Raw genomic sequence first — 702 nt, forward strand, 5'->3', positions numbered from 1 at the left:
GGGGACAATTGGAAGTAGAATGTAAAAGACTTGAACAAGTCATACATGTTTCATTAGATGCATGATGAGAATGGTTAGGGAAGAAAGATACTTGATTCGCCGAAGTTTTGGTTGATCAAAAATTGATCAAACCTTTGAGATAATGATTTCATTTCAGCGGCAATTTCATTGGAGTGGTCGACTTGATGTAAGCCAACACTCTTCCTACTACTAGAATTTCTACCATTCTTTGAAGATAAAGTACAATGCAAAGAATTTTCACTCATGCTCTCATAAAGATGCCATATGTCATCCTCATGCCTATCAATGTAAGAGCCACCCATGGAAGCATCAAACATGCCTTTATAATTGTCCAATAAGCTCTCAAAGAAATATTAACCTAATTGCCATTTGGGCATGTCATGATCTGGACACTTCCTAAGCAATTCATTAAAGCGTTCCCATGCCTCATGAAATGTTTCTCCATCCTTATGTGAAAATTCTCAAATTGAGGTTCTCATGGCATTGGTCTTAGAAACCGGATAGTACTTTTTCAAGAGCTCTTGTTGCATTTCCGCCCAAGAAGTTATTGAAAAAGGCCTAAGATTGTTAAACCAATATTTTGCCTTGTCTTTAAGGGTGAATGGAAAAAGTTTAAACCTTAAGAAATCTTCCGGCATTTCCGTATATTTTACGGTGGAACAAACTTCAAGAAACTCATCC

The 702-nt window shown here is 36.9% G+C and overlaps 1 pseudogene; it reads left to right on the plus strand.

The window, feature by feature from the left end:
• Positions 1-396: 396 nt before the first annotated feature.
• LOC132287286 (small nucleolar RNA R71) lies at positions 397-495 on the plus strand (annotated as a pseudogene).
• Positions 496-702: the final 207 nt, after the last annotated feature.

The sequence above is a fragment of the Cornus florida genome, unplaced genomic scaffold, assembly GCF_030987335.1.
Source record: "Cornus florida cultivar Cherokee Brave unplaced genomic scaffold, ASM3098733v1 CherokeeBrave_3.0.0_Hap2_Chr11, whole genome shotgun sequence".
In the NCBI taxonomy this organism is placed as follows: domain Eukaryota; kingdom Viridiplantae; phylum Streptophyta; class Magnoliopsida; order Cornales; family Cornaceae; genus Cornus; species Cornus florida.